General features: G+C 43.2%; 1 protein-coding gene across 1 annotated transcript in view; it reads right to left on the minus strand.

The window, feature by feature from the left end:
• Positions 1-14262, minus strand: part of LOC118401378 (protein kinase C-binding protein NELL2-like) — a 101301-nt gene that overhangs the window by 24551 nt on the left and 62488 nt on the right. The gene's annotated exons all lie outside the window — the stretch shown is intronic.

Consider the following 14262-nt stretch of genomic DNA (forward strand, 5'->3'; position numbering starts at 1 on the left):
CGTTGGACTAGTAACCGAAAGGTCAGCTCTGGGATTTGAACTTGCAACAAGGTACAAATCTGTCGTTCTGCCCCTGAACAGGCAGATAACCCACTGTTACTAGGCCGTCATTGAAAATAAGAACTTGTTCTTAACTGACTTGCCTAGTTAAATAAAGGTAAAAAAAAAAAAATCCCTCCGCAAAATGTCAGTATATGTAACGTCGTTCTTCGTTTGTCGAAAGAGAGTTGGACCGAAATGCAGCGTGGTGGTTACTCATGACTTTAATGAAAAAAGTGACACATGAAAATAACTATACAAATACAAAAATAACAAACGGAACGTGAAACCTAATTACAGCCTATCTGGTGAAACTACACAGAGACAGGAACAATCACCCACGAAATACACAGTGAAACCCAGGCTACCTAAATACGGTTCCCCATCAGAGACAACAAGAATCACCTGACTCTGATTGAGAACCGCCTCAGGCAGCCAAGCCTATACTAGACACACCCCTAATCAACCACAATCCCAATGCCTACAAAAACCCCAATAAGACAATACAATAACCCCATGTCACACCCTGGCCTGAACAAATAATTAAAGAAAACACAAAATACTAAGACCAAGGCGTGACAGTATACAGACAAAGTAGTCGCAAGTCAAAGACTCAGACACGAGACGTATGTGGTAGGGTCTACAGACAACCACGGACTACAACAGGAAAACAAGCCACGTCGCAGACACCGTCTTGCTTCCAGACAAACTAAACACCTTCTTTGGCCGATTTGAGGATAATACAGTGCCACCGACGCGGCCCGCAACTACGGACTGTGGGCTCTCCTTCTCCGTGGCTGACATGAGTAAGACATTTAAACGTGTTAACTCCCACAAGGCTGCCGACCCAGACGGCACCCCAAGCCGCATGCGCAGACCAGCTATTGACGAATACGCTGATTCGGTGTGCGAGTTCATTAGAACGTGCGTTGAAGATGTCGTTCCCATAGCAACGATAAAAACATTCCCTAACCAGAAACCGTGGATTGATGGCAGCATTCGCGTGAAACTGAAAGCGCGAACCACTGCTTTTAACCAGGGCAAGGTGTCTGGTAACATGACCGAATATAAACAATACAGCTATTCCCTCCGCAAGGCTATTAAACAAGCTAAGCGTCAGTACAGAGACGAAGTAGAATCTCAATTCAACGGCTCAGACACAAGAGGCATGTGGCAGGGTCTACAGTCAATCACGGACTACAAGAAGAAACCCAGCCCAGTCACGGACCAGGATGTCTTGCTCCCAGGCAGACTAAATAACTTTTTTGCCCGCTTTGAGGACAATACAGTGCCACTGACACGGCCTGCAACGAAAACATGCGGTCTCTCCTTCACTGCAGCCGAGGTGAGTAAGACATTTAAACGTGTTAACCCTCGCAAGGCTGCAGGCCCAGACGGCATCCCCAGCCGCGCCCTCAGAGCATGCGCAGACCAGCTGGCTGGTGTGTTTACGGACATATTCAATCAATCCCTATACCAGTCTGCTGTTCCCACATGCTTCAAGAGGGCCACCATTGTTCCTGTTCCCAAGAAAGCTAAGGTAACTGAGCTAAACGACTACCGCCCCGTAGCACTCACTTCCGTCATCATGAAGTGCTTTGAGAGACTAGTCAAGGACCATATCACCTCCACCCTACCTGACACCCTAGACCCACTCCAATTTGCTTACCGCCCAAATAGGTCCACAGACGATGCAATCTCAACCACACTGCACACTACCCTAACCCACCTGGACAAGAGGAATACCTATGTGAGAATGCTGTTCATCGACTACAGCTCGGCATTCAACACCATAGTACCCTCCAAGCTCGTCATCAAGCTCGAGACCCTGGGTCTCGACCCCGCCCTGTGCAACTGGGTACTGGACTTCCTGACGGGCCGCCCCCAGGTGGTGAGGGTAGGCAACAACATCTCCTCCCCGCTGATCCTCAACACGGGGGCCCCACAAGGGTGCGTTCTGAGCCCTCTCCTGTACTCCCTGTTCACCCACGACTGCGTGGCCACGCACGCTCCAACTCAATCATCAAGTTTGCGGACGACACAACAGTGGTAGGCTTGATTACCAACAACGACGAGACGGCCTACAGAGAGGAGGTGAGGGCCCTCGGAGTGTGGTGTCAGGAAAATAACCTCACACTCAACGTCAACAAAACTAAGGAGATGATTGTGGACTTCAGGAAACAGCAGAGGGAACACCCCCTATCCACATCGATGGAACAGTAGTGGAGAGGGTAGCAAGTTTTAAGTTCCTCGGCATACACATCACAGACAAACTGAATTGGTCCACTCGACACTGACAGCGTCGTGAAGAAGGCGCAGCAGCGCCTCTTCAACCTCAGGAGGCTGAAGAAATTTGGCTTGTCACCAAAAGCACTCACAAACTTCTACAGATGCACAATCGAGAGCATCCTGGCGGGCTGTATCACCGCCTGGTACGGCAACTGCTCCGCCCTCAACCGTAAGGCTCTCCAGAGGGTAGTGAAGTCTGCACAACGCATCACTGGGGGCAAACTACCTGCCCTCCAGGACACCTACACCACCCGATGTTACAGGAAGGCCATAAAGATCATCAAGGACATCAACCACCCGAGCCACTGCCTGTTCACCCCGCTATCATCCAGAAGGCGAGGTCAGTACAGGTGCATCAAAGCTGGGACCGAGAGACTGAAAAACAGCTTCTATCTCAAGGCCATCAGACTGTTAAACAGCCACCACTAACATTGAGTGGCTGCTGCCAACACACTGTCATTGACACTGACCCAACTCCAGCCACTAATGGGAATTGATGGGAAATTATGTAAATATATCACTAGCCACTTTAAACAATGCTACCTTATATAATGTTACTTACCCTACATTATTCATCTCATATGCATACGTATATACTGTACTCTATATCATCGACTACATCCTTATGTAATACATGTATCACTAGCCACTTTAACTATGCCACTTTGTTTACTTTGTCTACATACTCATCTCATATGTATATACTGTACTCGATACCATCTACTGTATGCTGGCTGCCCTGTACCATCACTCATTCATATATCCTTATGTACATATTCTTTATCCCCTTACACTGTGTATAAGACAGTAGTTTTGGAATTGTTAGTTAGATTACTTGTTGGTTATCACTGCATTGTCGGAACTAGAAGCACAAGCATTTTGCTACACTCGCATTAACATCTGCTAACCATGTGTATGTGACAAATACAATTTGATTTGATTTGGCTGGTGTGTTTACGGACATATTCAATCTCTCCCTATCCCAGTCTGTTGAACCACATGGTACATGGTAATTGAACTAAATGACCATTTCCCGTAGCACTCACTTCTGTCATCATGAAGTGCTTTGAGAAACTAGTCAAGGATAATATCACCTCCACCTTACCTGTCACCCTAGATCCACTTCAATTTTCTTACCGCCCCAATTGCATCGCACTGCATATCTGGACAAGAGGAATACCTATGTAAGAATGCTGTTCATTGACTATAGCTCAGCATTCAACACCATAGTACCCTCCAAGCTCATCATTAAGTTTGAGGCCCTGGGTCTCAACCATGCCCTGTGCAATTGGGTCCTAGACTTCCTGACGGGCCGCCACCAGATGGTGAAGGTAGTAAACAACATCTCCACTTTGCTGATCCTCAACCCTGAGGCCCCACAAGGGTGCGTCCCTCCTGTACTCCATGTTCACGCATGATTGCGTGGCCATGCACGCCAACAACTCAATCCTCAAGTTTGCAGACGACACAACAGTAGTAGGCTTGATTACCAACAATGACGAGACAGCCTTCAAGGAGGTGGTGAGGGCTCTCAGAGTGTGGTGTCAGGAATATAACCTCTCACTCGACGTTAACAAAACAACGGAGATGATCGTGGACTTCAGGAAACAGCAGAAGGAGCAGCCCCCTATGCACATTGACGGGACAGCATTGGAGAAGGTGGAAAGTTCCTCGGAGCACATATCACTGACACTTCAATGGTCCACCTCACACAGACAGTGTGGTGAAGAAGGCGCAGTAGCGCCTCTTCAACCTTAAAGAGGATGAAGAAATTTGGCTTGTCAACTAAACCCCTCACAAACTTTTACAGATGCACAATTGAGAGCATCCTGTCGGGCTGTATCACGGCCTGGTATGGCAACTGCACCACCCGCAACCGCATGGTTCTCTAGAGGGTTTCCGGTCTGTACAATGCGTCACCGGGGACAAACTACCTGCCCTCCAGGACACCTACAACACCCGATGTCACCGGAAAGGCCAAAAAGATCATCAGGGACAACAACCAGCTGAGCCACTTCCTGTTCACCCCGCTATCATCCAGAAGGTGATACGGGTGCATCAAAGCTGGGACCAAGAGACTGAAAAACAGCTTCTATCTCAAGGCCATCAAACTGTTAAACAGCCATCACTAGCACAGTGAGGCTGCTGTCGACATACAGACTTGAAATCTCTGCACACTTTAATAAATGGAACACTAGTCACTTTAATAATGTTTACATTGCTTGCATTTCTCATCTCATATGTACACTACTGTTCAAAAGTTTGGGGTCACTTACAAATTTCCTTGTTTTTTAAAGAAGCACATTCTTTGTCCATTAAAAAAAACATAAAATTGATCAGAAATACAATGTAGACATTGTTAATGTTGTAAATTACTATTGTAGCTGGAAATGTCTGATTTTTAATGGAAAAGGCCATATCTCAGACTGGCCAATGAAAATAAAAGATTGAGATGGGCAAAAGAACACAGACACTGGACAGCCTAACTCTGACGAGTAGGCCAACAACCTGGAGTCGCCTCTTCACTGTTGACTATGAGACTGGTGTTTTGCGGGTACTATTTAATGAAGCTGCCAGTTGAGGACTTGTGAGGCGTCTGTTTCTCAAACTAGACACTCTAATGTACTTGTCCTCTTGCTCAGTTGTGCGCCAGGGCCTCCCACTAGTCTTTCTATTCTGATTAGAGCCAGTTTGCACTTTCTGTGAAGGCAGTAGTACACAGCATTGTACCAGATCTTTAGTTTCTTGTCAATTTCTCGCATGGAATATCATTCATTTCTCAGAACAAGAATAGACTGACGAGTTTCCGAAGAAAGTTCTTTGTTTCTGGCCATTTGAGCCTGTAATCGAACCCACAAAGGCTGATGCTCCAGATACTCAACTAGTCTAAAGAAGGCCAGTTTTGTTGATTCTTTAAATCAGAACAACAGTTTTCAGCTGTGCTAACATAATTGCAAAAGGGTTTTCTAATGATCAATTAGCCTTTTAAATGATACACTTGGATTAGCTAACACAACGTGCCATTGGAAAACAGGAGTGAGGGTTGCTGATAATGGGCCTCCGTACGCCTATGTAGATATTCCATTAAAAAAATCTGCCGTTTCCAGCTGCAATAGTCATTCACAACATTAACAATGTTTACACTGTATTTCTGATCAAGTTGATGTTATTTTAATGGGCAAAAATGTGCTTTTCTTTAAAAAAAATACATTTCTAAGTAACCCCAAACTTTTGAACGGTAGTGTACACTGTAATCTAAACCATCGATTGCATCTTAGCCTATGCCGCTCTGACATTGCTCATCCATATATTTATATGTATAAATTCTTATTCCATTCCTTACTTAGATGTGTGTATTAGGTATTTGTTGTGGAATTGTTAGATATTACTTGTTAGATATGGCTGCACTGTCGGAACTAGAAGCACAAGCATTTCTCTACACTTGCAATAACATCTGCTAACTATGTGTATGTGACCAATAACATTTGATTTGAGAGTCTTTTAGGTGCCTTTTGGCAAACTCCAAGAGTGTTGTCATGTGCCGTTTACTGAGGGGTGGCTTCCATCTGGCCACTCTACTATAAAAACCTGATTGATGGTGTGCTGCAAAGATGGTTGTACTTCTGTAAGGTTCTCCCATCTCCACAGAGGAACTCTGGAGCTCTGTCAGAGCGACCATCGGGTTCTTGGTCACCTCCCTGACCAAGGCCCCTCTTCCCCCGACTGCTCAGTTTGGCTGGGAGTCTTGGTGGTTCCAAACTTATTCCATTTAAGAATGATAGAGGCCACTGTGTTCTTGGACCTTCAATGATGCAGAAATGTTTTGCTACTCTTCCCCAGATCTGTGCCTCGACACAATCCCGTCTCTGAACTCTACGGACAATTTCTTCGACCTCATGGCTTGGTTTTTGCTCTGACATGCACTGTCAACTGTGGGACCTTATATAGACAGGTGTGAGCCTATCCAAATCATGTCCAATCAATTGAATTTACCACAGGTGGACTCCAAGTTGTAGAATCATGTCAAGGATGATCAATGGAAACAGGATGCACCTGAGCTCAATTTTGTGTCTCATAGCAAAGGGTCTAAATACTTATGTAAATAAGGTATTTCTGTTTTTATTTTTTACGAATTTGCAAACATTTCAAAGAAACTGTTTTACCTTTGTCATTATGGAGTATTGTGTGTAGATTGATGAGGAAAACATTTTATTTAATCAATTTATAATAAGGCTGTAACATAACAAAATATGGAAAGGATCTCATCACAGTATCTCTGTGCATTCAAATTGCCATTGATAAAAATACAGTTGTGTTTGTTGTCCGTAGCTTATGCATTCCCATACTATAAACCCACCACCACAGGGCAGTCTGTTCACAACGTTGACATCAGCAAACCACTCGCCCACACGATGCCAAACACGTGGTCTGCAGGTTGTGAGGCTGGTTGGACATGTCAAACCTTTAACTGCAGTGGGCTAAATCAAGGTCACACAGTGTTTCTTTGTAGTCTTAAACAAATCAACTTTGAAACAAAAGTATACACCTCACACATATGGTTATGGGCTTAAAAAAGACACCTGTACCATATCAAATATAGAGTTTGAATGTATTCAATATTACACTTCATATACATCACAGAAGACTTCAATTTAAAAAAAAATGTTAGACATAGAAACACCCTAGTAATTATTTTTTGTATGTTCATTAATTATTAACATTCCACCCATGAGGCCACTAGAGGGCTCTTTGGTCATTCGACTGCAGGAGAGGACTACATAAACATTTATTTTTAGCAAAGATTTGCCTACATTTGCAATTTTGTGATGGGAGCTCTGGATTTGCTGTGCTGCATATTTTAAACAGAAATAGCAAAGATCTGCTTTGGAAATAGCAACTTGGATTAAATATGATGTTCACCTTTCTGTGCTTTGTAAAACCTACTACTGAATATGGTGCAAATGTATGCTCAGATATGTCACCATCATATGTGAAGAAGCATGATGATTTTCGGCACCTGAACAGGTAAAATCATTTGGTCACTAGGCATTTAATGAGTTGGATTTAGCCCTTTTCAATCAGACATGTGATGATGAATATTACATATCATTTAAGGATATCTATTGAAGAAATTCAGTATTAAAAAAACATATACATAAATGAATAGGTAACCAAAGATATGATGCACGCGCATCAGGTGTGTGTCTTGAACATATGTCGTGGAAGGATCAGAATTTGTTGGTAACATTTGTAAGATGTTTAATATTCATCAAATGTGTGTAAGTTACGTCTCATAAGAATGTATTTTGTTGTACTATAGTGGTAGCCATTGGCAGTTATCTGTTCTATGTCAGGACTAAGTTGCATGGGCCACAGAGAGGGGAGAGGTCAAAGTGTCATCATATGTAAACATATCTTTTACTCCCTACCTTTTCTAGTGGGGAAAGAAGGGTTGCAGTGTCTGGAATCATTCTATGCTCCCTCTTATTGTTGTTTCTATCTTAACCTATAGCCTCATTCTCCTCTCCGTGAGTTTGTCCAGGAGTTTGTATTTAGAGTGGGTTGTATCTAAATGACCATTTGATATATGCCTGTTGATATGGAGGATTTGGTTTATGGTTCTGGGGTTTGGGAAAGGAGACAAAGCTGAACGATGAGTTATGTCTATGCTGTCTGACTATGTGTGTCTTTGCTATTAAAAGGAACTCAGTTGCATTGTAAGGGGGCTCTCAGTGAATTCACTGAGAGACACTGAATTTATCTGAGAGTCACAGGATTTTGATAGAGCTCATATAATTAAAGATGGACTTTTATAACTAACTCTGACGTGTGTGTGGTTTGCTCCCATGATTTGGTAAATAGAGGAAATTTCCACGACACATATCTCACCTCATATCTCTCTGGACTCATACGGTAGCAGGGAGATTTCTGAAGTCCAGAGTGGACGCATGTAGAAACTGTCCCATTAAGAAGAATATCCTAGCTCTGTATATGAAAGGACATGAGTATCTGGAGCATGTCTATCTATATATTTCTGGATATCTAACATGTTATTAAATATATCCCCTGATAAGACCGTTTGAGCCCAGTGAAAAGTAATTATACAACCAAAAAATACCAAAGAGCCCTTTACTCGTTCAAACAGCCAACCAAAGCAGCCTGCTACCGATCTTCACTAAACCTTTTAACCAGATACAATGCTATTTTACAGTAAATGTGTTAACTGACAAGGTAAAAATCTGTCATTATGCCCATGAACAAGGCACTGTTCCTAGGCCATCATTGTAAATAAGAATTTGTTCTTAACTGACATGCCTAGTTAAATAAAGGTTAAATAAAGGTTAAATAAATACAAAATATAAATGGGTTGGTTGATTAGCAACAAAACTGATGCGTGCGCAACTACGGGGAAAAACACATAGGGATGGCTCAGATAGTTTTTACCATGTAAACTATATTTAGTCTACAATGTTTAAAAAAACAGAACTAAAGTTCCACAATGAGCACTCAAATACATATTTACATCTGTTGGTTAACTAGCTAGCTAGCAGATGTTAGTCATATTTGCATAGACGCGACATCAGTCAAAACACCTCAAAACGAGACATGGTTTCAAGAACAAGATCAAATGAGCTGAAATGAGCCACTTACGATTCCCCACATGGAAGTTTCTTGTCATTGTTGTTAACTATCTGGACGCTTTGAAGCGTGCACATCGTTTTCATGACATTGTCAGCTAACTCAACATGTACGCCACTGACGCAAATGACTGATGGATTGGCTGAAAGAATTGGCTAAAATAAGAAGATTGTGGAAGCAGTTATGTTAGACTTCAGTGCAGCTTTTGACATTTTTGATCTTAGAAAATACCTTGTTATGGCTTCACATCCTCTGCCATATTGTGGATCGAGAGTTACCTATCTAACAGAACACAGAGAGTGTTCTTTAATAGAAGCCTCTCCAACATAATCCAGGTAGAATAAGGATTTCCTAATGTAAACCAGGTAGAGTCTTGGCCCCTTACTTTTTAAATGTTTTACTAATGACCTACCAATAGCGTTGAGTAAAGCCTGTGTGTCTATGTACACTGATGAATCGACATTATACACATCAGCCACCACAGCAAGTAAAATCACTGCAACACTTAAACAAAGAGCTGTAGTCAGTTTCAGAATGGGTGGCTAGTTTTACGGTAGTCCTAAATATATCAAAAACTAAAAGCATAGTATTTGGGAGAAATTATTCGCAAAACCCTAATCCTCATTGTTACCGGCTTTGGTTTTCAAGGTTGGTTCTATTCAGGTGTGGACACACACTGATTGGAATCATTCTCATTGGTCAGGATGTGTTGCACCTTTCACCTCATTAGTCAGTCGTTAGTCTCACCTGTTGAGGAGACTAAACTGCTTAGTGTAACACAAGATTGTAAACTGACAGAGTCAAAACATTTTTGATGTAACAGTAACTAAGATGGGAAGTGGTCTGTCCGTGATAAAGAGTTGCTCTGCTTTCTTGACATCACAATCAACAAAACATGTCCTACAGGCCTTAGTTTAAACACACCTGGACTACTGCCCAGTTAAATGGCCAAGTGCCAAAAAGAAGGACATAGGCAAATAACATTTGGCCCAGAACAGAGCAGTGTACACAGAGGGCTAATTTCAATAACATGCATGTCAATCTCTCCTGGCTCAAAGTAGAGGATTTCATCACTTGTTGTCTTTGTGAGAGGTATCAACCTGTTGAAAGCGCCGAACTGTCTGTTCAAACAGCTAAAACACAGCTGAGACATACATTCCCCACAAGACTTGCCACCAGGAGTCTCTTCACAGTCCCCAAGTCCAGAACAGACTCTGGGAAGTGGACAGTGAATAGACACACACGCACTCTAACACATACACTCTACACACATTTTATACTGTAAATTTGTAGTAATGGAGCAATGCCAATATGTATAATGCCCAATTTGTAGTTTGATGTACTGTTTTATTTATGATGTAGACTATTGTTTTATTCCTGTTTGGACCCCAGAGAGAGTCTCTCCCTCTCTTTCTCTCGATCGCAGAACATCATGGCCTGGACAGTCAGATCTTACATACAGTACAATATGAATACAGTATTTCCATTTTCCATTTTCACAGGAAAATTAACTATAATCCTGATCTGCTCCTCTTATTTATAACACTTCCTAATCCTATTTCAAATATGATTCTGGTGTCCTCTCCTGTATACATGCTTTGGCGTTAAGTGGATTTATGACAGAATACTGATCCTGGGGGTGTGTCTGGGGAATAGAGGAGTGTGTTAAAATACTCTGTACACATTAAATGAACATTAGCATGTACAGTAACAATAAAACATGGTAGAGAACGAACAGTGAGTCACCTGGAAGCAGGAGAAGTATGGCGAAGTGAAGTAATAATCATTGTGATTAAAACACCACTAGATCAACTGGGCCGCATATATATGAGAGAGAGAGAGAGAGAGAGAGAGAGAGAGAGAGAGAGAGAGAGAGAGAGAGAGAGAGAGAGAGAGACTTCATGGGGGCTGTTGAGGGAGGAAAAGCAATCACTGCAATACTATTCAAACACTCACTCCCTACTTCAGACTATGTAAGGAAACAGTTAAGTGAATAGAAGAGAGAGCATTTCGCTACACTCGCATTACAATTTGCTAACCATGTGTATGTGTGACAAATAAAATTTGATTTGACAATATGTCTCCTCCAGCTACCGTCCGTCCGTCCGTCCGTCCGTCCGTCCGTCCGTCCGTCCGTCCGTCTGTCTGTCTGTCTGTCCTCCATGTTAATGAGGTCTGTAGTAACAAACTGTTTGTCTGCATCCGTCCACCCATCCACCCTCCTGGTCGATGTGTCAGAGTGACCCCTGGGCTCCGGCTCTTCTGCTGTCTGATTTGTAACAGAACTGTGCTGTATCCTCTTTCTCTAGTCAGGCTACCACTCTCATTTAATAGAGCCTAAAAAAAAGCCTAAAATATGAAGTTACCTGAGGATGTTGAAAGGTTCATCAAGCATGTTTAAGACCTTCCGGACATTTCTTAAATGTAGAAAGGCGAGTATGTAAATCGGAGTATGTAACTACTGTAATAGTACAAAAATAACGAGCCTTGAATAGTTACAAGCTTTTCAAAGCTTTCCACCAGGTTGTTCTCCATATTTCAAGCAGAGTTGTTTCTAAAGCACATCAATAACATCTAACACAAGCTCCTTTCTTTATCTTGGTCCTCGAAGAACAATTTTAGTGTAAAGATGAGTCAAACATAGGGAGTGAGACAACACCAAGATCACTCTTGTTTTGGCTGCTTTCATTGTCATATTGTAACCACAGATAACTGCCGCCAAGGGCAACAACGGGTTGCCATTAGCGACTGAAGGCACAGTGGGCTATCAGAGTGGAGGAAAAAAAAACACTAAAGCATAACAAGCTTGGAATGGCTTGGAATGTAAAGGGAGACGATAATGAGCTAAAAACAAAATAAATATGTAGTGTGTGTGTGTATCTTCGCTCTGTGTTTTAGGACCTCACTCTCAGCTGTCACAGGCAGGTAGTTTGCCACTGTTCTGGAGGCAGTGTGTGTCCGGGGGAGAGGGGGGGTTCTAAAAGCAGCATGGTGGGTTGGCTGGGGGAGTGGGCCGCTGTGAAAGCTTTTCCATGTTGGATGGATGGAGCTCTGTCTCTCTCTCTTTCTCTCTGCTCATAAGCACATGAGCACTGACTCCTCCAGTCCATCCACTGACTGCCTGGTGAGGTCTCTGCAGAGGCCTACAGAGGTTGCCCAAACTCCTTGCTCTAGCCAAACGCTGCGTCACCCCCATGGACGTTAGTTTCTTCTCCTCAATGAGTCTGGATCTGAGTACCACCAGACTATTTCCAGAACCCGATGGGTTTCATACGTGGGTAAAGCAGCATTTAGAAAATGTGTCATTGGTGGGGCCTCCCGAGTGGCGCGTAACTATAGACCCGGGTTTAATCCCAGGCTGTGTCGCAGCCGGCCGTGACTGGGAACCCCATGAGGCGGCGCACAATTGGCCCAGCAACATCCGGGTTAGGGGAGGGTTTGGCCGGCCGGGATGTCCTTGTCACATCGCACTCTAGCCACTCCTTGTGGTGGGCCGGGCGCATGCACGCCAACTTCGGTCGCCAGTTGTACGGTGTTTCCTCCGACACATTGCTGCGGCTTGGCAGTGTCGTTTTGGAGAACGCATGGCTCTCGACCTTTGCCTACACCGAGTCCGTATGGGAGTTGCAGCGATGGGACAAGACTGTAACCACCAATTGGATACCACAAAAAAAGAGTGTAAAAACGAATGTGCCATTGGCTTTGATACTCTGATTGGTTAGAGATGATCCAATCGCTGATGTTTTGTGCAACATCCCTAATTTTGACGTCACCACAAATTACTTCAACTATGGCGTCTCAGACTGAAGTATGTAGTGTACTTAGAGCAGCGGAAGAATTCAGTTTGAGTCGTCAGGCAACTCCAGAGGTGGCTCCAGCTATTTGTTGAGGGCACAATGGGCACGTGAGGACAGGAGCTGTCACAAGCCTGACGGGGCTGGAGACAGAGTGGAAAGGAGGAGAAGACTCTCAGAGGGGAAAGGAGGAGAAGACTCTCAGAGGGGAAAGGAGGAGGGAAACAGATGCAAAGGTGGTGACAAAGGCCTTGTCACCTGAGGCACCCTCTCTGGGAATCTGTTTGAGTGTGTGTGTGTGAATTAACATCAACGTTGATGATTAACTGTTGGGAAGGAAGGAGCCCAAAATTAACAGAGGCCTGAGCTCCACATCATCAGCATTACTGTTTTCCCTCATTCTGTGATTAAATTGACAAAGTCACTCTGCACCACAACTATTTGTTTGTCACTAATTAGGCTTTAAGCATTCTGTTCTAAACTGTTCTATTAAACAGAAAATACATTCTCACAATTCCATGTCCCCTGCTACTCACTATTGCTAGATCTACAGAACAGAAAATTGCAGATTCTACTGAGAACCTAGTGAAGGCAAAGCCCAGACTAGTGAAGGTAATGAAATGGTTGAGGGCTCTGGCCATATCTTTACTAGGGTACATGGTCATCAGAGCTGGTCTACTGCAGAGAGCAGGTGGAGTGATAAAAGATCGTGGTTATTATGCTCATAACACCAGCCAGCTTTCTAGCCTTCCCTTCAGCTGTCCTCAGCATCACAAAACAGGACAGAACAGCACCTTGAGAAAAGTAATTTGCTTTAAGACAGGCAGTAAAAGGGTACGCCTCATAAAGGTCCTTTATGTGCAATCAATACCTGCACCAATGAGTAGGCAGCGGCTCAGCTCAGCAGATCTCGGTTTCTGTTCTGTCTGCCCTGTCTGGGAGCCTAAACACAGTCTCAAACTGTAAGGGCCCTGTTTTTTTTTATTAGCTTTCCATGTTGCCTTGTCCTGACAGCTATTCTCTATGTACAATAGGCTGAGAGCAAAGCATATGTTGTATAGATCAGGGATAAGGAGTGTTAAGCTGCTACATGAGCATGTCAACGCTGTTTCAACCTCTCCCCATGATACTAACATATACACCACCGCAGATGGAAATATATACAAAAAACAGATTACAAAAGATAGACATCAATATAGGATGAGTTTGATACATAGTGGTAAATCTACAGTATAATGCTTGATGCACTATAATGCACAGCGAATCAGTGTTTGTGTGCTATTGTCATTTGAAAGTGAGAAAGTTTAAAGCCCTGTAAAAGAAAATACCATACTGAATAATATCTGGTGATATTAATAACAGATTACTATCTTATTAGTCACCACAGAACAGAATACATAGGTAATGAAGGAGGATGAACAGGGGAAATGGGGAAACTAAGAGCCATGTATTTATGGATAACGGTTCTGGGGAAACTGAAGACGGGTGCTTTTTGTGAATA

Source organism: Oncorhynchus keta, chromosome 22 (assembly GCF_023373465.1).
Source record: "Oncorhynchus keta strain PuntledgeMale-10-30-2019 chromosome 22, Oket_V2, whole genome shotgun sequence".
In the NCBI taxonomy this organism is placed as follows: domain Eukaryota; kingdom Metazoa; phylum Chordata; class Actinopteri; order Salmoniformes; family Salmonidae; genus Oncorhynchus; species Oncorhynchus keta.